Source organism: Stegostoma tigrinum, chromosome 15, assembly GCF_030684315.1.
Source record: "Stegostoma tigrinum isolate sSteTig4 chromosome 15, sSteTig4.hap1, whole genome shotgun sequence".
Classification (NCBI taxonomy): Eukaryota; Metazoa; Chordata; class Chondrichthyes; order Orectolobiformes; family Stegostomatidae; genus Stegostoma; species Stegostoma tigrinum.
Window position 1 is genome coordinate 72,825,519 of NC_081368.1, and position 24,488 is coordinate 72,850,006.

The 24,488-nt window shown below is 43.8% G+C and overlaps 1 protein-coding gene across 6 annotated transcripts in view; it reads right to left on the reverse strand.

Moving 5' to 3' along the window:
* The window catches only part of LOC125458709 (gamma-aminobutyric acid receptor subunit alpha-3-like), a 287,238-nt gene that overhangs the window by 176,644 nt on the left and 86,106 nt on the right, over nt 1-24,488 (reverse strand). The window contains exon 1 of one of the 6 annotated variants that reach the window (XM_059651520.1): nt 12,459-12,561. The exons of the other annotated variants lie outside the window; for them this stretch is intronic. The gene's annotated coding sequence lies outside the window, so the exon portion shown is untranslated. Of the gene's footprint in view, nt 1-12,458; nt 12,562-24,488 lie in introns of those variants that run through there. 6 annotated transcript variants of the gene reach the window in all.

Below are 24,488 nucleotides of genomic sequence, written 5' to 3' on the forward strand. Positions count from 1 at the left end.
CCACTTTGATGCAAAATTGGCTTTACAGTTGTAGAGAAAGGATGGTGGTGGAGAGTTGCTTTTCGGACCAGAGGCCTGTTACCAGTGGTGTTCCACAGGGATCAGTACTGACTCCACTTTTGTTTATCATTTATCCAAATTATTTGGACAAGACCATAGGAGGCTTACTTAGTAAGTTTGCAGATGATACTAAAATTCACAGTATATTAGACAGTGACCAACATTATCTAAGATTACAAAGAGATGTTGATCAATTGGGTCAATGAACTAAGGAGTGACAGATGAAGTTTCATTTGGACAAATGTGAGGTATTGCATGTTGGTAAAGCAAGCAAAGGCAGGACTTATACAATGGCAGGGTTCTGGGTAGTATTGTAGAACAGAGAGACATAGGGTTTCAGATATGTAATTCTTTGAAATTTGAATCATAGTTTGAAAATGTGATTAAAAAGGAATTCAGCACGCTTCTGAGGAAGACATGAAATCCTATTTTTTCCTTCACAGATGCTGCCAGGCCTGCTGAGCTTTTCCAGCAACTTTATTTTTGTTCCTGATTTACAACATCAGCACTTCTTTCAAATTTTGTTCAGCATGATTGCCTTCAATGTTCAGACTTCAGAGTATAGGAGTTTGGATATCCTGTTGAGGGTATACAGGACATTGGCAAAGCCTCTTCTGGACTACTATATGCAGTTCTGGTCACTCTGTTACAGGAATGACGTCATTAAACTGGAGAGGATTCAAAAAATATTTACCAGGATGTTTCTGGAAACAGAGGGGTGAAGTTACAATAATAGGCTATATAAACTGTGCCTTTTTTCATTGGATCGTAGGAGATTGAGGAATGACCTTATAGATATTTATAAAATTGCGTGGGGCATAAGTAAGGTGAAGGCAGTTGTCTTTTCCCTAGGGTGGGGGATTTCAAGACGATGGAGCATATTTTTAAGGTGAAAGAAGAAAGATTTAAGAAGGACACGAGGGAAATATTTTTACACAGCGAGTGGCTAGTGTATAGATTGAATTGCAAGAGGCAGTGATAGGTATTGTTACAATGTTTAAAAAACAAAGAACAAAGAACAAAGAAAATTACAGCACAAGAACAGGCCCTTCGGCCCTCCAAGCCTGTGCCGATCAAGATCTTCTGTCTAACCTGTGATCTATTTTCTAAGGGTCTGTGTCTATTTTCTCCCCGCCCATCTATGTACCTGTCCAGATATATCTTAAAAGACGCTAACCTGTCTGCGTCTACCACTTCTGCTGGCAACGCGTTCCAGGCACCCAACACCCTCTGCGTATTGAACTTTCCACACATATCTCCCTTAAACTTTCCTCCACTCACTTTGAACTCATGACCCCTAGTAATTGAATCCCCCACTCTGGGAAAAAGCTTCTTGCTATCCACCCTGTCTATACCCCTCATGATTTTGCAGACCTCAATCAGGTCCCCCCTCAATCTCCGTCTTTCTAATGAAAATAATCCTAATCTACTCAACCTCTCTTCATAGCTAGCACCTTCCATACCAGGCAACATCCTGGTGAACCTCCTCTGCACCCTCTCCAAAGCGCCCACATCCTTTTGGTAATGTGGCAACCAGAACTGTACACAGCAGTCTAAATGTGGCCGAACCAACGTCTTATACAACTGTAACATGACCTGCCAACTCTTGTACTCAATACCACGTCCGATGAAGGAAAGCATGCCGCATGCCTTCTTGGCCACCCTATTGACCTGCGTTGCCACCTTCAGGGAACAATGGACCTGAACCCCCAGATCTCTCAGTTCATCAATTTTCCCTGGGACTTTTCCATTTACTGTATAGTTCGCCCTTGAATTAGATCTTCCAAAATGCATCACCTCGCATTTGCCCGGATTGAACTCCATCTGCCATTTATCTGCCCAACTCTCCAATCGATCCATATTCTGCTGTAATCTCTGACAGTCCCCTTCACTATCTGCTACTCCAGCAATCTTAGTATCATCTACAAACTTGCTGATCAGACCACCTACACCTTCCTCCAAATCATTTCCGTATATCACAAACAACAGTGGTCCCAGCACTGATCCCTGTGGAACACCACTAGTCACGGGTCTCCAATTTGAGAAACTCCCTTCTACTACTACTCTCTATTTCCTGTTGCCTAGCCAGTTTTTTATCTATCTAGCTAGCACACTTTGGACCCCATGCAGCTTCACTTTCTCCATCAGCCTGCCATGGGGAACCTTATCAAACACCTTACTGAAGCCCATGTATGTGACATCTACAGCCTTTCCCTCATCAATCAGCTTTGTCACATCCTCAAGGAATTCTATTAAGTTGGTAAGGCATGAACGAACATTTGGTTAAGTACTTGAATAGGAAGAAGCACTATATATTATCTACAAGACACACTGTAGAAATGCACCAAAGATCCTTCAACAGTACCTTCCTAGTTCATGACTATTTCCAGCTAGAAGGACAAGGGCAGCAGATAATGGGAACACTACCACCTGCAGGCTCCCTTCCAAGCCATCACCATCCTGACATGGAAATACATCACCACTCCTTTAGTTTCACTGAGTCAATATCCTAGAACCCCCTCCTTAAGAGCATGCATCAATATCACTGCTGAATGTAAATGACAAATTTCTGTCCACTTGGGGTGGCACGGTGGCTCAGTGGTTAGCACTGCTGCCTCACAGTGCTAGGAACCCGGGTTCTATTCCACCCTTGGATGACTGTTTGTGTGGTGTTTGCATATGTGCCCCGTGTCTGTGTGGGTTTCCTCCCACAGTCCAAAAATGTGCAGGCTAGGTAGATGGGCTATGCTAAATTGTCCATAGTGTCCATGTAGCTTAGATGAGTTGTAGGGGGATGGGTCTGGGTGGATGCTCCAAGTGTTGGTGTGGATTTTTTGGGCCAAAGGGCCTGTTTCCACACCGTAGGGATTCTAATCTTCTTCGCAACCATCTGCTCTGAGGTTAGTGATTTACTGTGACCAAACCTGCACTGTATCAGGCAGGAAGATATCTGGGAACTGACTGTGTAAATAGAAATGAATAAGTCCAATCTGATAGGTTGTATACGTATGAGAATGGCTGCAGGATGACAAAAATTTGAACCTGAATATTGAAGGGTACAACATAGAACATTACAGTGCAGAACAGGCCCTTCAGCCCTCAATGTTGCAACGGCCTGTGAACTAATCTAACCCCATCCCCCTGGGTACATGACATTTGAGAAGGCTGGGAACCGAGGAAAGGTGCAGAGGTGGTTATGTTAGCAAAATAGACAGTTAAGATGTAAGTTCATGTAACCAAGATGTCGAAGCATTTTGGGTGCAGAAGATAAATGATAAAGTCAAAAAGTGATTTCTGGAATTGTTGTACAAGACTCTTAATGGTCACCTCATAACAGACTAGAATAAAAATAAAGGTAAAATTAGGTAAACTTGTTGGAAAGGTACAACAATAACAATGGGGAATTTTGATCTACATAGAGAATGAAAAAAGTCAGATGGACCAACATAGCCTAAAACAGAATGTTTTCATAGAAAGAAGTAGTTTGTTTGCACTTTCTGGGTCAACCAGAGAACAGGCAAAACTAGATCCAGTATTGTTCAAGGCTTAATTAATAACCCCATAATAAAGGCAACTCGAGATAGCAGCAATCATAACATGATTCAATTTGGCATTCAGTCTGAGGGAGAGAACGGTGGGTTAATTATGAGGGCATGAAAGCAGAGCCAGATAAAATGAGCAGGAAAATTAGGTTCAGGGATAGGTCAGGATAGATGCAGTAGCAGAAATTTAAGGGGATACTTCAGAATTCACAGAATGGATACATTCCAACAGAGAAGGAAAATTCTAAGGGGACGGCCCATCCTCTCAGGGGAGGCAGTAGTGTAGTAATAGTGTCACTGGGCTAGTAATCCAGAGGTCCACCTTAATGTTCTCATGTAGGTTACTGTAGATTCAAACCTCACCACTACTGGTGGTGAATTTTAAATTAAATTTAAAAATCTGCAATTAATATCTAGCCTAATAATGTCCATGGAACAAGTGTTGTAAAAAAAAATTATCTGGTTCACTGATGGTCTTTAGGGGGAAGAAAACCTTTGAGAATGGTGAATCTGTGGAACTCATCATTGCAGGGGCTATGGAGGCCAACTCATTGCATGAATTTAAGACAGACATAGATAGAGTCTTGAATGGTAGGAAGATTAAGGGTTACAGGGAAATGGCAGGAACGTGGGTTTGAGAAACATATCAGTCATGATCAAATCCTGGAGCAGACCTAATTCTGCTCCTACATCTTATGGTCCTATGATCACAGCTGGCTAAAACATTAAATATAGCATCTAGCTTAAAGAAAAACATTTAATTGACACCAATGGGCAGCAAATCACAACTTGGGCAGAATTCATAAAGAGCAAAGAATGACTAAAAAAAACCATGAGTATGTTGAAAAGCTAGCTAGAAATATATAATTAGATAGTAAGAGTTTCTGCAGTTAACTAAAAATGAAAAAAGTTCACAAATTGCATGCTTGTCGTATGGAAAATGAGTCTGGGGAATTAACATTGGAAAATAAGGAAACAGTCAATGAACTAAACAGGCATTTTGCATCAGTCGGAACTGAAAATCTTCTTTTAAAAGTGGTTCGCGACTGGGAGGTGCAGTTATTTATTGCTAACCGAGCGGAGGTGTTCTGCAAAGCAGTCCCCAAGCCTCCGTTTGGTTTCCCCAATGTAGAAGGGGCCACACCGGGTACAGTGTATACAGTATATCGCATTGGCAGATGTGTAGGTGAACACTTGCCCCCATACATCCTCCCTCACCCCCATTCCAGGCCCCAAGATGACTTTCCATATTAAGCAGATGTTCAGCGGAGGCTTGGGAACCGCTTTGCAGAACACCTCTGCTCGGTTCGCAATAAACAATTGCATCTCCCAGTCGCGAACCATTTTAACTCCCCCCTCCCATTCCTTAGATGACATGTCCATCATGGGCCTCTTGCAGTGCCACAATGATGCCACCCGAAGGTTGCAGGAACAGCAACTCATATTCCACGTGGGAGCCCTGCAGCCCAATGGTATCAATGTGGACTTCACACGCTTCAAAATCTCCCCTTCCCCCACTGCATGCCAAAACCAGCCCAGCTCGACCCCTCCCCCCACTGCTTCCCTAATCTAGCCCACCTTGTGCCCGCCTCCCTAACCTGTTCTCCCTCTCACCTATCCCCTCCTTCCACCTCAAACCGCACCTCCATTTCCTACCTACTAATCTCATCCCGCCTCCTTGACCTGTCTGTGCTCCCTGGACTGACCTATCCCCTCCCTACCTCCCCACCTATATTCTCCTCTCCACCTATCTTCTTTTCTCTCCATCTTTGGTCTGCCTCCCCCTCTCTCCCTATTTATTTCAGAACCCTCTTCCCATCCCCCTCTCTGATGAAGGGGCCAGGCCCGAAACGTCAGCTTTTGTGCTCCTAAGATGCTGCTGGGCCTGCTGTGTTCATCCATCTCCACACTTTGTTATCTTAGAGATATTTACTGTAGTTGTTTATGGTGTAGCCCATGTAATGAATTATCTGCCTCCATGGGTTAGATGACAGACCTGGAACATTGGCTTCCTTGCCATGCCTGCATCCTATCAGACAGTGCTTTGACCTCATGCATGAAGGCTTATTAAAGCCTTCATACTCCCAAATCCCACTCCTTCTATATCAACAAAGAGGCAGGATTTGCAGGTCAGCAAGTCTATTAGGTATTTCTTTCTCTTCAACTGAGACCCATACTAAGCAGTATCAATTCTCATGGTATCTGTGAATCCATTTTTAAAAAGAATTGTTTACATCTGTATGATCAGTGAAGTTAAATGCTGCCTAAATATACTGATCAAATCATTAGGTGTTATTTGGGAAATTGAGATACAAACATGAATACTTCTATTGGTGTCAAATCAAGCCCTGTCATTATCTCAATTCTTGCCAAGGAACAGTTAGGAAACTGGGAGTAAACAAAAACTCAAGATGATCTCACCATGAACCCATGAACTCTTTAAGCAAATTTACCAAGTTTTCTGAATGATCCCTAAAATTAAGAAATTACCATCACTTTTTATGGTTTTTACTTAAACACCTGAGCTAAGACATGTGAAACACAAATTAACAAGCATTAGGTGACTCAAATTACAGTGAATTTTCACTTTCAATAGGTGATACCGCCAGTACATATCTTAAACAATCGTAGGCTTTCATTTCAGTCTCCACACAAATTTGGCTCTACCTAGTTCCACAGATTCACCATGTACTTTCCATATTTACCTTGAGTAGGCCAGGGGTCCTAAGTAATGCCAGCTCCCATTTCTGAGTTTCACAGGCATGAAATACAACAGCAAGTCACATGTCTCCAAAACCTCTCTCTATTAGGCCATGACAGTGCTGTTTAGGTAATTTTCCAATGTTCCATTTCAACTAATAACTAACATCCCTCACCCACTTTTTTAATTAGTTAGAGACTGAGAGTAAAACCAACTGAAAGATCTCAATGAAGGATATGTGAAATCCGATAACATTTTCAATTATCAGACGTCTTTGCTGAATCTGAAATCAGGTCTGAAGATTCTGCAACCGTCAGCAATTGGATTTAATCACCAAAAAGAAAGGAATGCAAAAATGACTTTCTGTCTTCTGAATTCATACCTGTGAACCACAGGGCTGTTATTCCTTTTTTGCCTATTTTTTCAAACCCATAATATCTCTGCAGTCGCATTTGTGAATGTATGCAAGCAGTTAAGAATAAGGGGATATAAGGTTAATCTGAATAGTAGTTTAGTTGTTAACTAATTTAACAATTGCTAAAGAATGCCTTGTTTAAAATAAATTAATTATATTTGCATTCATTAAAGAAGCCTGAGGATATTTCTTTTACTCCAGACTGTCTCTCTTTTATAGAACTCAGTGAATATTTTGATGGGTGTCTGGGCCAAAACGTCATCCTTCCTGCTCCTCTGATGCTGCTGTGTTCATAGAACATAGAACATAGAAAAATACAGCACAGTACAGGCCCTTCGGCCCATGATGTTGTGCTGTGGAATAATCCTAATCCAAAACTAAAATAACCTAACCTACATTCCCCTCAATTCACTGCTGTCCATGTGCATGTCCAGCAGTCGCTTAAATGTCACTAATGACTCTGCTTCCACCAGCTCTCTTCATCCAGCTCTATACTTTGTTATCTCAGATTCTCCAGCATCTGCAGTTCCTACTATCTCTGTACACTTTTGGCATTGTCCATGGAGTTGTAGGACTTGATACAACATCCATGGTCTCCTCCTGCAGAATCATAACAATGTAGATATCCAATTGCCCATGCATCTAAATATCTAACTCCCTAGATATCTGACTATCTGTCTGTCCAGGCACTGGACCTTAGTAGGTATTGATGTGAAAGATCTGAGAAAGCATACCAAGTGTTTGTTGAGAAGAGTGAATATAAGTGTAAGCATAATTGGGTATTGACCTACATATTGAACAATGTTTTTTTTTAATTCACACGCAGGATGAGGGCATTGCTAGCTAGACAGCATTCATTGCCTGTTCCTAATTTCCGAGATGGCAGTCAAGAGTCAATCACATTTCTTTGGGTCTGGAGTCACACATAGGCTAGACCAGGTAAGGATGGTAGTTCCCTTCCCTAAAGGACGTTAGTGAACCAGAAGGGATTTTCCTGACAATCAGCAATGGTTTCACAGTTATCATTAGTAGTCCTAATTTCAGACATTGATTGAATACAAATTCCATCAGTTTCCATGGCAAGATTCAAACCTAGGTCCTCAGAACATTACCAAGGTCTCTGGGTTAATAGTTGAGCGGTAATACCATTAGACCATTGCCTCTCCACAGGATCATTCATTTCCCTGTTGTAAATTGTAAATTACAATTTCCCTGTCTATGAGCAGAGTTATGTAAAAAGAACAAGGGAGTAGGAGCAAAGTTCCAATGGAGCAGCATCAAGGTACCATTAATATTTGAAAATACTTTCTAAAGACAGAAATGGATAGCTAACTGAAATAGTCTATAAAATAGTCAAGAAGGTAGTGTAGAGATGTTTCAGACTGAGACCAAGTCATATCCTGATTGGAAGGCAAGGACCTAAAAGCTAATTTATTGGGCTATTGGCAGGTATAGATCAGCAGAGGAGTTGTGTCCAGATATTGTGAAAGTACACACAGTAGTGATTGAAGATCAGCGCTCAGATGTTGCTGGCACGGATGATAAGTTTCACCAGAGTGGGCTAAACTAGGTGTTTAAATGTAAAAGTACTGAGCCAATGGAACACTAAAAAAGTCAAACCAAAAAATGTATATGATACAGGCCAGGTAAACACCTTCAGTGAGGAAAGGATAAATATAATCCCTTGAGAAGAATGGCAGACAACTTAAAAGCAAGCCTGAAAATCATTTACCATCCTGTGAATTACTCGATCCTATTAGGGACAAAGCACAGAGAAATGTTAAAATACTCAATGAACATTGTTTTACTGAGGAGGAATTTGACAAAATATCAGCAAAATTAGAGGGAGCAGAGCGACACAGTGTGAAAATTGAAAGGGGGGAAGTAGTTGAAAGACTGGCTACACCAACCATAGATATATCACTTAGTCCAATACCACATCCCAGTTGCTGGAAGAAGTTCTGGATATAGAGAAAGGACTTGTCTTGATCTTCCTAACTTCCCTCAATACAGGAGAGGTACCAAAAGATCAGCCAATTCTAGGTGACGTAAATTTTTAAAAGGAAAGATGTCCCTAGCAACTGTAAGCCTGTTAGTTCAACATCAGTGTTGCATAATGTTTTGGAATTCATAATGAGTGTTAGAAAAAGTCAACAAGCATTTGGAGATGCTAAAGTTATTAAGGAAAATCAGCAGGGTTTGTAAAAGGCCAATTGTATTTGACTACTCTGATTCAATTTCCTACTGAGGTCAATGCAATGACTGATGAAGAGAATGCAGTGAATGTTGTCTTTCAGGCTTTGAGGAAAGTGCTTGACAAAGTACCACACAGAAGACCAGTTAACTGGATTGAGGCTCATGGAAGAGAAGTGCCAGTGTCAAATTTGATAAAAATTAGCTCAAGGGAAGGAGTCATATTAGCTGTTTGTTTTCAAGGCTATAGTACAGTAGACAGTGATATTCTCCAAGGCAGCACTGGGACCACAATGATTTATATATATATATAGGGGCTTGGGTATTAGAATACAGAGTCAAATTTCAAAACTTGCTGTTCATATTATACAACTTGGAGGATGTTTGGATGCACACAGTATAAACGATTAAATCACCTGTATTAGAATATCAATAGACAAGCAGTATGGGCAGACAAGAGGCAGGTAAAGTTTAACACTGAAGTGAGAAGTGATTCACTTTAGCAGAGGGACGGGAAGGGGCAACATCGATGGAATGGTTCAGTTCTAAAGAATCTGCAGTGTCAGGTGACCTGGGAGATCATGTGCATCGATCATTGAAGATAACAGGACACATTGAGAGTGTGATTAACTAATCCTATGGGAACCTGAGGTTCGCTAAGACAGATATTGTTACAAAAGCAGATAAGTTAGGCTGAAAGATTTGGTTTGACCACAAATAGAATTTGTGTCCAATTCTGGTCTCAGTATGTTAGGAAGGGTGTGAGGGGCCTTGAGAAGGTGCAAAGGAGATTTACCAGAACGTTCCTGGGATGAAGAATTTTAGCAACAAGGCTCAGTGGGAGAATCTGGGACAGTGGAGTGTAAGCAATTTGATAGAAGTGAAATGACAAAATGACAAAGTAGTAAACAAAGTAGAATTATTCTTCTTATTCGATAGCGTAAGGGCTTGGGAACATAGATTTAGGGGTTCAGTCAGGAACTGTCAAAGGTGAATGTGTGGAAAATGTTTTAACACACCAAGTGGTATTGATGTGGAACACAATACTCACAATGTATGTGAAAGTGGAGATGACAAACATTTCAAAAGGAAATAGAAGGGGTCACGAGGAACACGAACTTGCAGGTTCATGGAGATAGAGCAGAAGAATGGAATGTTCTACAGAGAGCAGGCATAGACTTGATATGCTATTTAGTGTATCTCTAACTTAACCATATTGCAGGCAATCATTGCGTGTGACTGTTGAGTACTGTGTTGCTCTGATGCGATGTGTTTGAACCTGGGGGAAGACCATAGCCACTGCCAGCGATGTCTCAACTAAGGCACTGATTGCTCCAAAGTTCGGAGATGCCTTGCTCAAGCTCCTCCTCCATCTCAAGAAAGGCAGGTGGTGCTTCATCCCATGGATGTCAGCAGAAGACACTCTCACCAAACTACAGCAGCCTGGATGGAGTTGGTAGCTGAGGCCACTGCCAGTAGGGGCCCACGGAAAACTCCACTTTCATCAAAGGGTGAATGATCTGCCACAGTTCAACAGGGCGAGTGCCATTGTCCACTCATTGCTGAGCCACACTGACAGTGAAATACAAAGTTGTGACAGCTGTGAATGGCACACAGGAGATCGGATCCTAAAGGACATTACTTTCCTCATCACCCACTAAAGATGCAACAAAAGGGAAAATCATATTTGACCTCAACATCACCAATTTACCAGCTGCAGTTGCATCTGTCCATGACAATATCAGTAAGAGTGACCACCGCACAGTCTTTGTGGAAATGAAGTCTTGCTTTCTCATAGAGAATATGAAACATAGAGAATGCTGGGCCATTTGAAACCTTATGATTGGCATCCTTTTGTTAAATGGGATAATAAAAGGATTCAGAATGATGCACAATAATGGGAGTTAAGATGCACATTATCTATTTGTGGATCCCAGGAGGATAAAATGACTTCAACTGATTCCTGAGTTTTCTATATACAATATTTCCTGGTTGTTCTGATAAGTACCTGCTGTTTTCACCTCTTTGTGTAATGTGTTTTCATTGTTCAGATCAGTTGGGGGCAGTACATAGCAATATGGATCATGAAGGCAGAAACCAGTGGACATCTCCAGGAGGTGAATAACACTAGGTGAAAATACTGAACAAGATGGCGGAGTAGGGCTCCTGAGCCAGAGTTTGTCTGCTCCAGCTTTTCTTTTCCTTATTTCCTTTTATTCCCCTCTTTTCTTGTTTATTTTTGCTCGACACCTTTGCTTATCTCTTGTCTCAATGTCGGACAGCATTGGTGGCACGAAAGGGCCCAGTGCAGACCTCAAGTGGTCTGAACATGGAGCAGAGTGAGCTCAGTGTGGAGGAGGGTGAGCCATTACATACTTTTCCGGCACGAGCACAGGATCCAGTATCAGAATGGGCAGCCAATACAGTGGAGGCGGCGGCAGCATCAGCGAGGTAGGGCCAGCGACGAAAGAGGGCGCCTGAGGATCAATGACTTAGCTGTTGGTTGGGTCCAGTAGGGCAGTGGAAGAGGGATGGCAACATAGGCACAGTTTATAGTGAGGAGCTGGCTCAGGACTGATGGATTCACTTTCAGCTACATCTTTCTTTTCTTTTGCCTTTTCTAAATATTATTCAAATGGCACCAAATTATGGTGACAAATGAAAGCTTTTAACTGTATTTTACTGTATTCTTACAGTAAAATGCTGTGACAATAAAATCATACAAATCAAATCATTCAGATTCAAGATGGAGAAGATAGATGGGCATAGTAATATTTCAGAATGAATATAGCATTGCACAGAGGAAGGAATTGATTTTTAACAGGTTCAGCACTACATTTACTAAATTGTTTTGCAAATACCAAACTTGATGCAAGAAACAGTTGCTTTGGCAGACAGTCCATCAGGTGCACAGTATGAAACATACTGGTATTAGTCAGGGACAGGCACAACAATGAATAGTCACATTCTCTGTCCCTATGAACAGCATCAGGCAACAAGAGATGTGATTATACACATTCCCTCAGGCATGAACAGTTTGATTCGGACTGCTCGACCATGTCCTGAAGCAAACCAGGTACCACAGCCACATCACCTTTCTCAGCACCTGCCTACGGAACCAGATCATCCCCAAGGGACTACAGTCCACATTTCAGCCTTCCCAATTTGGCCCCAACCGTGACCACCTCTACACCCAGAATATTCAGACCCTTCAGAAGCGTTTCTCCCTGCGACTCCTGAAACAGACACTCGCAGCCATGCGCCGGCACCTCCAGGCACTGCAATCCAGCCAGCCCCAGCTCAGAGCCTCCCTCTCCCAGACCTGCAAAGGACCCCTGCTGTTTTTTATCCTCCGCAGGATCCACAGACTGAACACCCAGTTCCACTCAGCTTTACTGGACACCAAAAATCGTAAGTACAACCAACTCACGGGCCCCTGCCACCCACAAGAGGATTCCTGCGCCTCCCAAATCCCGACTCTGTCCCTGCCCCTCCCCCACCATGCACCCGCCGCCATTGACCATGAGGACACGGCCGGAGACCCCACCGATGACGTCACATCGGCCTCCGCCGGCCACAGAACTTCCGGAACCGCTGCTGCAGTCACCACCTCCACGTCCAGGTACTACAGCCCACACACCACCCTCACCTCAGCTGCTGCCGCCCACCCCGATCCTCCCACCGCCGACGGAACCCCGCCCACGGTCGACGCCGACGGAACCCCGCCCACGGTCGACGCCGACGGAACCCCGCCCACGGTCGACGCCGACGGAACCCCGCCCACGGCCGACGGAACCCCGCCCACGGCCGACGGAACCCCGCCCACGGCCGACGACATCATCGCTCCGCCCACAACCTCCACAGCCTGCAACCCCAGAGGAGACAGCCACCCTGAGCCCTGCCGAATCTTCACCATCCCCCCAGACCTCCCACTGACTGAGGACGAACGGTCAGTCCTGAGCAAGGGGCTCACCTTTGTCCCCCTACAACCACACATCAACGAATACCAGTCACGGTCGGACACAGAGCAGTTTTTCCGCCGTCTTCGCCTGCATGCCTACTTCTTCAACCGGGAACCCAACCCTCCTTCCACTGACCCCTTCACCCGCTTCCAACACAAGTCCTCCTCCTGGACACCACCCCCAGGCCTCCTACCCTCCCTCGACCTCTTCATCTCCAACTGCCGTCGAGACATTAACCGCCTCAACCTCTCCACCCCTCTCACCCACTCCAACCTCTCCCCCGCAGAACGGGCAGCCCTCCGCTCCCTCCGCTCCAACCCCAACCTCACCATCAAACCCGCAGACAAGGGTGGCGCAGTGGTAGTATGGCGTACTGACCTCTACATCGCCGAGGCCAGACGCCAACTCTCCGACACCACCTCCTAACGCCTCCTCGATCATGACCCCACACCCGAGCACCAAACCATCATCTCCAACACCATTCATGACCTCATCACCTCAGGGGACCTCCCACCCACAGCCTCCAACCTCATTGTTCCCCAACCCCGCATGGCCCGTTTCTATCTCCTTCCCAAAATCCACAAACCTGCCTGCCCTGGTCGACCCATCGTCTCAGCCTGCTCCTGCCCCACCGAACTCATCTCCACCTATCTGGACTCCATTTTCTCCCCTTTGGTCCAGGAACTCCCCACCTATGTCCGTGACACCACCCACGCCCTCCACCTCCTCCAGGACTTCCAATTCCCTGGCCCCCAACACCTCATATTCACCATGGACGTCCAGTCCCTGTACACCTGCATTCCGCATGGAGATGGCCTCAAGGCCCTCCGCTTCTTCCTGTCCCGCAGGCCCGACCAGGCCCCCTCCACCGACACTCTCATCCGCCTAGCGGAACTCGTCCTCACACTCAACAACTTCTCTTTTGACTCCTCCCACTTCCTACAGACTAAGGGGGTGGCCATGGGCACCTGCATGGGCCCCAGCTATGCCTGCCTCTTTGTAGGTTACGTGGAACAGTCCATCTTCCGCACCTACACAGGCCCCAAACCCCACCTCTTCCTCCGGTACATTGATGACTGTATCGGCGCCGCCTCTTGCTCCCCAGAGGAGCTCGAACAGTTCATCCACTTCACCAACACCTTCCACCCCAACCTTCAGTTCACCTGGGCCATCTCCAGCACATCCCTCACCTTCCTGGACCTCTCAGTCTCCATCTCAGGCAACCAGCTTGTAACTGATGTCCATTTCAAGCCCACCGACTCCCACAGCTACCTAGAATACACCTCCTCCCACCCACCCTCCTGCAAAAATTCCATCCCCTATTCCCAATTCCTCCGCCTCCGCCGCATCTGCTCCCACGACAAGACATTCCACTCCCGCACATCCCAGATGTCCAAGTTCTTTAAGGACCGCAACTTCCCCCCCACGGTGATTGAGAACGCCCTTGACCGCGTCTCCCGCATTTCCCGCGACACATCCCTCACACCCCGCCCCCGCCACAACCGCCCCAAGAGGATCCCCCTCGTTCTCACACACCACCCTACCAACCTCCGGATACAACGCATTATCCTCCGACACTTCCGCCATTTACAATCCGACCCCACCACCCAAGACATTTTTCCATCCCCACCCCTGTCTGCTTTCCGGAGAGACCACTCTCTCCGTGACTCCCTTGTTCGCTCCACACTGCCCTCCAACCCCACCACACCCGGCACCTTCCCCTGCAACCGCAGGAAATGCTACACTTGTCCCCACACCTCCTCCCTCACCCCCATCCCAGGCCCCAAGATGACATTCCACATTAAGCAGAGGTTCACCTGCACATCTGCCAATGTGGTATACTGCATCCACTGTACCCGGTGCGGCTTTCTCTACATTGGGGAAACCAAGCGGAGGCTTGGGGACCGCTTTGCAGAACACCTCCGCTCAGTTCGCAACAAACAACTGCACCTCCCAGTCGCAAACCATTTCCACTCCCCCTCCCATTCTCTTGATGACATGTCCATCATGGGCCTCCTGCACTGCCACAATGATGCCACCCGAAGGTTGCAGGAACAGCAACTCATATTCCGCCTGGGAACCCTGCAGCCATATGGTATCAATGTGGACTTCACCAGTTTCAAAATCTCCCCTTCCCCCACTGCATCCCTAAACCAGCCCAGTTCATCCCCTCCCCCCACTGCACCACACAACCAGCCCAGCTCTTCCCCCCCACCCACTGCATCCCAAAACCAGTCCAACCTGTCTCTGCCTCCCTAACCGGTTCTTCCTCTCACCCATCCCTTCCTCCCACCCCAAGCCGCACCCCCAGCTACCTACTAACCTCATCCCACCTCCTTGACCTGTCCGTCTTCCCTGGACTGACCTATCCCCTCCCTACCTCCCCACCCACACCTTCTCCACCTATCTTCTTTACTCTCCATCTTCGGTCCGCCTCCCCCTCTCTCCCTATTTATTCCAGTTCCCTCCCCCCATCCCCCTCTCTGATGAAGGGTCTAGGCCCGAAACGTCAGCTTTTGTGCTCCTGAGATGCTGCTTGGCCTGCTGTGTTCATCCAGCCTCACATTTTATTATCTTGGAATCTCCAGCATCTGCAGTTCCCATTATCTTTGATTCAGAAAGCAGTCATGTTCCTTGGGTTTCTGATTTACTCAGGTATCAGGAACAGAAGAGTGTGACTGTAGAAGACGCAGCTATGTATATCCAGAAGGTAGCATTGGGGAAGCATGAGCCTTCAATTGTTCAACATTCTTGCGGTGTCTGCAGACGAGAACAGGGGCTCCAGGAAGCACAAGCAAACTGCACCATGGTGGTTATGGTTAGGCAAACTATTCCATTCAGGGCAAGGTGTCAAAAGGAACAGTCTCATTAATGGATAAACAGTGTATCCTGTAGGTGAGCAAGTTGCATTGCCTATCTGATATAAGGGTTAAAGACATCTTTGGGTGCAGGAGAGGAACTTTAAATGAGAGTTGAAGATTCTGGTCTCATGGCCCAGATGGATATAAATGGCATAAGAAGAACTAAGAAAGATGTTTTGCTGAGCAGCTAGGAGCAGAATTAAAAAGCAAAAACACAAAAGTGAATCTCTAGATTACTGTCTCAGCCACAATGAGAAATGGCATAGGACGAATAGGATCAGAGCGCAGAATGAGAAGCTCAAGGACTGGATGGGAGGATGGCTTTCAATTATAGGGTATCAGTGCCAGTGCTGGGGAATAAGGGGGAGATGTAGGTCAGGACAGCCTTCACTTGAAACTCACTGGAACCAGACTCTTGGGGAATCAAAAGGCTCTAGATAGAGATTTAAAGTGAATACTTTGTGGACAGGATTCATTAGAAAGGAGGTTTGGAAAGTTAAAGACCTAGAACAAGGTAATAATGCAGGGTAATGAAATTGTTCATTTTAACCAGACTGTGCCAGAAAATATACAAGAATAAAGAAGGCAGATTAAAATTGGAGAATTCTAAATTCTGCTTAAGAAAAACAAGTAGAGTCAAACACAAGAGAGGAGGAAAAATTGTTTCAGGTATGCTGCAAAAAAGGGAGTTTGAACTAAAACAGAGCTGAGGATCAGGAACCCTATTCCATCACTGGAATATACTTCTTGCATAGACTTAAAGCCACAGTTAACACAGTTTGCTCATTTAATTCCTATGTTTGAGAAGACAGAGGTGAATGTTTTCTTTATCTCTCTCTTGAGCAGGTGGTATGCCAGTTAAAGTGGCCAGTCCGACATTGGTATTTAGTACCGCAGAGGCGAGATGAAAAAGCAAAGAGGAATTACCAGAAAAGATTGGAAGCCAACATAAAGCTTGTCCCAAAGTGTTCTGTAGGTATTTAAATATTTTAAAATTGGTTAAAAGAAGAGTTGAATCAATTTGGGACCAGAAAGGGGATTTACAGACCGATGCAGTACACCACTGAGGTTTTACATGAATAATTTGCATCTGTCTTTACCAAAGAGGGAATTGCCACCCAGGACATGGTGACTGAGGAGGCGGCTCTGTCACAAGACACCAGAACTTGATGAGATGAAAACAAGGATATTGAAAGAAGTGGAGATTGTATAGGCATTGGCTATAATCTCTCATTCTTCCCTCGACTGGGAAGTTGTGCCGGAGGACTGAAGAATTACAGATACTTTGCTCTTGTTCAAAACATTTTGAAAGCATCACCTCAGCAATTACAGGGCGGTTCAATTCCAGTGGTGGGGGAACTTCTAGAAAGAATTATTCGGGATACAGTTTGTAATCACATGGAAAAAAAGTTGGGTGAATTGGGAACAGGCAGCATGGATTTTTAAAGGAGTTATGTTTAACTAACTTAGTCTTTTGCAGAGGTTACAGAAAGGCTCAATGAGGATAACACTGTTGATGTGATATGCATGGACTTAAAAAAAAGCATTTGATTCAGAGCCACACGATGGACTTGTGAAGAAAGTGAGGATAGGTTATGGAGTAAAATGGAGCGTGGTGACATGGATCCAAAATTGGTTGAGTGATAGTAAGCAGATAGTAACAGCAATGGCTAGGTGAAGGAAGGTTTGACATGGAGTTTCCCAAGGTTAAGCACTGGAAGCCTTGTTTTTCCTGATAGATATTAATGTCCTGGTTCTTAGCATGCAGCAGTCAATTTCAATGTTTGCTGATGATACAAAATTTGTTTACAATTATAAGGAAAGATTAGATTCCCTACAGTGTGGAAACAGGCCCTTTGGCCCAACAAGTCCACACCATCTCTTGAAGCATCCCACCCAGACTCACCCCCCTATAACCCATACACCCCTGAACACTACGGGCAATTTAGCATGGCCGATCCACCTAGCCTGCACATCTTTGGACTGTGAGAGAAAACCGGAAAGATTGAGAATTTGGGACTGTTTACCTTGGTGAAAAGATAGCAGAGGGTTTTCAAAAAAAAAAGCAAGTAGTGAATAGGGCACACAACACACTGCCTGCAAATGTGGTGGAGGTAGGCTTGATTAAGGCATTCAAGTTAACATTGGATGATTAAGTAGAAACAATGTACTCAGTAGAAGGAAAAGACAGGAGAATGTCAAAATGCTCAGAGATCCAGCGCCTGTGTGAAATACCAGCAGAGAGGTTACTCTATATAATATCGGTAGACAGCGCATTATCTAAGATCACAGCAGAAATAAACTACCTATTTTGCCCGCAGATAGAACATTGCATAATACCACGAAAGAGAGATTTGGATATAATATGCCAGTAGAGAAGGAACAGATCACTGCCACCAGTAGATACTGGTTATAACTGCTGAGGAAGACCTATTTATAATTCCAACAAAGAATGCCATGCCGACAACAGCAGGAGAAAGAGCATTGTTTATGATATCAGCAGAGATGATTTTGTATTAGTCCAGCACAAAGAGCCGTATCTACATGACTAGGCAGAGAGTGCCCAATCTGTAAAACCAGGAGAACAGCTCTGTCTGTAGTATAGGCAGGAACAGCCCTGTACATAATAATATCTGAGGAGACTCTGTGTATAATATGATTAAGATCACCCTGTTCATAACACCAAGAGAAAGACATCTATTCAGAACACTATCAGGGAGTGTACTTTCTATAATACCAGATACAGAATTTGTATAACATTTGCAGAACGCTATCCATTACGCCAGCAGAGCAGCCTGTTCATAATAACAGCAGCGAGAGCACGATCTCTAATATCAGAGGGTGGTCTGTCTATAGAACCAGCAGAGAGAGCACTACTTACAATAGCAGCAGAAATAGCACTGCCTTTAATATGAGCAGATAGGAACCTAAATGAAGGAGCAAAGGGAGCCCTGCCAATAATTCCACAATGAGGACACTATCTTTAATATCAAGAAATTGTACCCTGACTATGACACAGCAAAAAGAGCACTGTATGAAGTTATTGACTTGCTCACTGAGCCAGTGTGCTTTGTTGTTAACGTGTCATTACCCTGCTAGGTAACATCATTAGTGCACCTCCGGTAAAGCATTGGTGTTCTGTCCCACTTGTAATTTATATGCCTCGGTTTCTTGGACAGTTGGCATCATTTCCGGTTTTGTTTTTCAATGGTTTGTATATCGGTCCAGTCCAAAGTGTTCGTTGATTGAGTTCCCTTTGGAATGCCAGACCTCCAGGAATTCCCTGGCATGTCTCTGTTTGGCTTGTGCAGTTATGGGTGTGTTGTCCCAGTCAAATTTGTGTCCTTCTTTGCCCATGTATATTGAGACCAGTGAGAATTGGTCGTATCTCTTAGTGGCTAGCTGGTACTCATATATCCTTGTTGTCAGTTTCTTCCAGTTTGAGCTATGTGATATTTTTCACAGTCTTTACATGTTATTTTGTATATTATGGTCATTTTACTAGTTGTGGGTATGGGATCCTTTACATTTGTCAGTAGCTGTCACAGGGTGGCTGATGTTTGTGGGCTACCCTGTTACCTAGGAGTCTGAGTAGTCTTGTAGTCATCATTGATTTACAGTAGGCGACTAGTGTGTCTGGCTGTGATTTGTGTCCTAGGTGTGGTCTATCGTGGAGGTAACGGCGGATTGCGCTTTTTGGGTATCCTCCACAACAGACCACGACAAGTACACAAAATACGGCCAGACACACTTAGTCACCATACTGTATATCAGAGATCACCACAAGTGTATTCAGACACCTAGGCGTCACAATAGCCCACAAACTATCAACCACCCTGTGACAGCTACTGACGAACACAAAGGATCCCATACCAATAAAACTAACGTGATATGCAAATAAGGTGATAAGAACAGCAGATGCTGGAGTCAGAGATAACACAGTATGGAGCTGGAGGAACACAGCCGGCCAGGCAGCATCAGGGGAGCAGGAATGTTGGTGTTTCAGGTGTAAGGACTATGAGAAACATTGCATAGACCAAACTGGAAGAAAACTGACAATAAGGATACACAAAAACTAATTAGCCACCAAGAGACATGACCAATTCTTACTGGTCTCAAAATACACAAACAAAGAAGGACATGAATTCAACTGGGAAAACACATCCATAATAGCACAAGCCAAACAGAGACATGTTAGGGAATTCCTGGAGGCCTGGCGTTCCAACCAGAACTCAATCAACAAACACATTTGACTGGACCCAATATACAAACCATTGATGAACAAAACCGGAAGTAATGCCAACCACCCCAGCAAACCATGGCATACAAATAACAAGCGGGACAGAACACCAACACTTGACTGGAGGTGCACTGACATGTTACCTAGCAGGCTGACAAAACATTTGCAACCAAACACGCTGGTTCGGCAAGCAAGTCTACAACCTCATCCACAACCTGAGCTACAAATCTTCTCAAAAACCTTAGAGCCCTGTAACTAATATCAACAGAAATACCAGTCTATAATACAGATACAAATAAAATCCTGATGAGACCACCAGCAGAGACAGCATGATTTTGGGAGAGGCAATGGCCTAATAATATTATCGCTTGACAATTAATCCAGAGATGCAGATAATTTCTGGGATACCAGTTTGAATCCCACCATAGCAGAAGGTGAAATTTGAATTCAATAAGAATTAGAAATCAAGACCCCATGAAAAAAATTGCCAATTGTTGGGAAACTCAATATCTAAAATACTAACAGAGATCCCAATTATTTACAACATTAGCAATAGAGAGGCCTTTCTATAACAGGTTTAATTTATTGCTCCCACCTCCTCACCTGAGGGTAACTGGAAAAGGGAGCTTGTATCCTTGGCAATCTTTAACAATCAAACTAAAATTTTAAACAAGCCCCTAGTCACCTGTAGCTATATCTCCAGCAATCCCATCAGCTGCGACCAACATTATTCAGCCTCTCTCAGATGTCAGCTAAAGGCAAGCTTTGCTCAGTTGTCATATTTTCAGCTTCGTTGCTTTAATTCAATTCTTCATTTAAATGAACACTAGAATGGACAGAAATTCAATCATTTCATCTTTCTTACAATTTCAGTTGAACTGGTAAGATATACTATTTATTATTTACAAACCAATAAGCTGTGCCTTGCTGTCTATATGTAATTACAGAAGTAAACCATGAATTCTGGCATGGGTAATAAATTCATGGACTGCAGACAGTCTATTCTGAATCCATCAAAATTCTCTTTAAATTTATCCATATTTTTCTGTCTGGTCTATATTTTTAAAACTGTTTAAACTCTAGACAACCACAGTGACTGTCTATTACTGCCATCCACTTTCCATCTGTCTTCTCGATTTGCCAACATGTCCCTAGTTAAAACCACACCCATCTGAGATTTCAACATAGGTGATCAAAGGGAAGTAGGAGTCTGATGAAGCAAACTAGTCTGCCCTGGTGGGTAATGCGTGCAATTTGTTAATTTAATTAGTGACATGAGTGATTTGGTAGAGTTTTATTGAATTAAAAGTGAAGCAAACCAAATACATTGAGAGAGTAGTTATTGATTCTCAGATGAAATCTGTAAGAAACAGGTCCAATCATAAGTTAAGGAGTAGTGTAGAGTGATCTGATGATCAGTCAGACTAGGGTATGAAGACAGTGTATCGTCACTTCTATTGGGTTACGAGGACTCTGTTTATTGGTCACAGGGGGTTATACTAGACTCAGATGCCTCATAGGGGAATCTGGGACATTGACTGGAAAGTATCTTTTAGTGATGTTAACTCTGTCAGAGTGTTAATTGACTTGTGACCTCACAACTGTAACCTTGGAGAAGTGGTCAGTGCCTTGGAGAAAATAAATCTGTCTTAACTTCAAGTCAGAGATGTGATGGAAGCTCGTAAAGTTATTACACCTTTGTTCTAAGCATAGCTATTGAGCAATGCTGCTTTCTCAATGTCACAGAGACAGCAGATCACATGGATCTAAAGCCTGAAAATGCAATGGTCTGGAAAGACATCCCTTTTTATCACCACTTCTCTGCAATGACGTATAATTCAGATTGTTCTCTCACAGCAGCCTAGACCCCGTCGTACTGTATGGTGGTAATAGTGACTGTGCACATGGAACAAAGGAGCAACTGAAGTGAAGCCCAGAAACAATGTAGTGCTTTAAGTGATGGAGAAGGTAAGCCCAGTGATTGGCCCCACAAGTGAAGTAAAGTTCAGTGTCGACACTGAACTAGGCCCAGATGGGCACCAAATTGTGAACAAAGAAAGCCTACACAACAATAGCCCAGGAGAAGTACCATAGGAGAGGACAGCAAACAAGAGGAAGATTAGTCAGCTACACTGAGGAAAAGATTACGTGAATCAAAGGTATTTACATGGACAGGGAAGGAACAAGGACTCAGCAAACACACCAGAGGCAAGCATATGAATCACTAGGTTCAGTCCACACCATGAAGGAAGCTCAATGACAGGAACTCAATCCTGCCAGTATTGGAGAGGGCAGCCGTCCAGCTGCTCTCTGAGAAAGCTGACGACACTGTTGTGAAAGTTACTTTGGAGAGGTGGTATCCTATTGCCCATATTGTTGTCGAGGAACATCTAGTTGGTGTACTGAACATGTCTGATTCCAAACAGGAACTGGCTAAATAAGTCACAATTTCCTTTTTAAATTTTTAAGCAAAGTGATCTTTTACCAGAACATAAGCTCACAATATTGTAGTCTTTGTTTCAATAATACAATAAAAAGTTTTTCAACAATAGAAATGATGACAAATAGGAAAAGCAGTCTATTCCCTTATAACACAGTAATAAAGATTTTCCAACATAATGGGAAAAAAAATCACAGGGAATCAGTGCACTCTGTTACAACTTACAGTCATAGAGGTTTATTGCACGGAAACAAGCCCTTTGGCCTAAGTTCTCCATGCGCCACCCCATTTTCACAATTAAACTAGTCCCATTTGCCTCCATTTGGTTATATCCTTCCATACCTATACTATCTATACACGTGTCCGAATGTTTCTTACATACCAAAATTGTATTCCCCTCCACCTCTACATTTGGCAGCCTGTTCTGGACGTTCACCACTCCGTGTGTAAGAAATTGCCACTCTGGGCCCTTTTGTATCTCTCCCTTCTCAACTTACAGCCATAGCGTCATAGAGATATACAGCATGGAAACAGACCCTTCAGTCCAACTCATCCATGCTGACCAAATATCCCAAATAAATCTGGTCCCATTTGGCACATATCCCTCTAAACTCTTCTTATTCATTACCCATTCAGATGTCTTTTAAATGTTGCAATTGCGCCAAACTCCATCACTTTCTTTGGCAGCTCGTTCCAAACACACACCACCCTCTGCATGAAAAAGTTGCCCTTTAGCTCCCCTTTAAATCTTTCCCCTCTCACCTTAAACCTATTCACTCCAGTTTTAGAATTCCCCACAATGGGGAAAAACACCTTTTCTATTTACCCTATTCTTGACCCGAACAATTTATAAAACCCTATAAGGTCACCCCTCAGCCTCCAATGCTTCAGGGAAAATAACCCCAGTCTGCTCAGTAACTCCCAAAAGCTCAAACCGTCCAACCCTGGCAACATCCTCATAAATCTTTTCCGAGCCCTTTCAAGTTTCACAACATCCTTCCTATAGCAAGGGTGACCAGAATTGTACGCAGTATTCCAATAATGGCCTAACCAATGTCCTGTACAGGCACAACATGACCTCCCAACTCCTATACGCAATGCAATTACTAATAAAGGTAAGCATTCCAAATGTTACCTTCACTATCCTATCTACCTGCGACTCCACTTTCAAGAAGCTATGAATCTGCACTCCAAGGTCTTTCTGTTCAGAAACATTCCCTCAGACCTTACCATTAAATATATAAGTCGTGCCCTGATTTGCCTTTCCAATATTTAAATTAAACTCCATCTGCCACTCATTGCCCCATTGGCCCATCTGATCAAGATCCTGTTATATTCTGAGGTAACCTTCTTCACTGTCCACTACACCTCTAATTGATAACTATAACTACAATATTAAACCTATGCTGTCTAGTTTTGGACTCTCCCCCATGGGGAAAAGCTGGCTATCTATCTAATCTATGCTTCTCATAATTTTGTAGACCTCAATAAGGTCACTTTTAAGTCACCTACGCTCCAAGGAAAAAAGTCCCAGCTTATCCAGTCCATACTTATACCACAGCCTTCCAGTTCAGGTAGCATCCTGGTAATTCTTTTCTGCATTCTTTCTAGTTTAATAATATCCTTTCCACAGTAGGGAAACTTACCAACATTATTACAACTCGGAGAACATCTAGTGCTGGATCTCGAACAGGACCAATCTAGTTGCTTTCTAAGACATGGAACTATTAAAATATTTTGCTGGCCTTGCAGAAATTAAAATGTCAACTTACCTAATGGACTGCTGATAACTTGTACTTAATTCTGACTATCATGCTCCTGACTTAGATTCCTTTCAGAGTTATACAATCCCTCCCACAACTTTAATTCCTTTCTCCCTTTCTTTTCTTCAATTTATGTAAGTTCACTTCTTTTCCCAATACTTCAGCCTGAGAACACTAATAAACTTATTATTCTAAGGCAATTTAATTCTTGTAAAATCCTTTTCTTCAAAACACTGCTTAATACATTACTTCATCAAAAGCCTTTCAGCATTCTGGTGGCTGATATATGCCCCTCTCATAGAGTCATAGAG